The sequence below is a fragment of the Condylura cristata genome, unplaced genomic scaffold (genome assembly GCF_000260355.1).
Source record: "Condylura cristata isolate star-nosed mole 26May11 unplaced genomic scaffold, ConCri1.0 scaffold00002, whole genome shotgun sequence".
Lineage (NCBI taxonomy): Eukaryota > Metazoa > Chordata > Mammalia > Eulipotyphla > Talpidae > Condylura > Condylura cristata.
In genome coordinates this window covers 63,681,512-63,682,790 of record NW_004567103.1, presented here as the reverse complement: position 1 = coordinate 63,682,790, position 1,279 = coordinate 63,681,512, and the positions used below count along the sequence as shown (strand labels likewise).

Genomic DNA, 1,279 nt, shown 5'->3' with positions numbered 1-1,279 from the left:
AGCCTTCAAACCTGTTTGCTAAGCCTAGTCTGGTAACTTCAAACCAGGAAAGTCCTAAAATGCAACTAATCTTGGATGGTCTATCTTTTGACATTACAAAATTCTGAGGCTGGAAACTAGAGAAGAATCTTAAGAAGTCTTAAACAGTTAAATACAGGGCCCTCCTTGGTGGGGCAACAGGTTAAAGCACAGCACAAAAAAGGTAAAGCCACTTCAGCATGAGTTCAATCCCTGCCTGTGTGATCCACATGGCACGTCCAGCCCTCAGCAGTATATTTCGTTAGTCAGCCTGCTCTGCTCCCTACTCTGTCTCTGATGAATCCTCTCACTGCCCCTGTACTTCTGGCCTGAACCCTAGCTCTGTATGCATAAAATAAATAAATCTTTAAAAAAGAAACAGTCAAATACAAATCACTGCTTAGTGATAATTGCCATGATGTGCACTACCATGTTGTTCCACATCTCTGTCAACTGTGAGCCCTTTGGCCTCTTCTACTGGATGGTGTTTCCAGAAAATGCTTTAAAGACAGAAGGAAACTTGAGTGTTCTGAGCACTTGGGAGAAAATATTTGGTTATAAAGATTCCTGCCTTCATAGAATTACTCCAGGATTTATGTCTCAGGGTATTGAATTCACATGCAATAAAGGCACTGACAGCAAGTCCATCTATGGGGATAAGTTTGATGATGAGAACATTATCCTGATGCATACAGGCCCAGGAATCATGTCAATAGCAAATTCTGTACCCAACACACATGGTTCCCAGTTTTTCATCTGCACTGCCATAACTGTGTGGCTGAATGGAAAGCATGTGTTTTTGCAAGGTAAAGGAAGACATTCATATTATAAAAGCCTTGGAGGGCTTTGGGTCTAGGAATGGCAAAGATAGAAGAATTTACCATTGCTGACTGTGGACAAACTAATAAATTTGACTTGTGTTTTATCCTGACTACCAGACTACTCCTTCTATAGCTCATGAAAACACTCTTTCATCCCCATCTTCTTAAAATATCTTATAATCTGTGTTCTCCCCGAAATCTAATAGATGGGTTAAGTTTATAATTATGAAACAAACAATAAACAACAACAACAAAATAAACAAATTTGTGCATATGGACATGTTTATTCTAAAAAACAATTTAGCTGACTAAGCCCTATATATAGCATGAAAAGATTTACTTAAAAGTTAACAGTTTATGGCCCTCCCTGGTGGCGCAGCAGGTTAAAGCACAGCACTGAGAATCTGAAGCCACTTCCGCATGAGTTCGATTCCCGCCTG

General features: G+C 39.9%; 1 pseudogene; it reads left to right on the top strand.

Annotated features, from left to right (window-relative positions):
• Window positions 1-613: 613 nt before the first annotated feature.
• LOC105853689 lies at window positions 614-972 on the top strand (annotated as a pseudogene).
• Window positions 973-1,279: the final 307 nt, after the last annotated feature.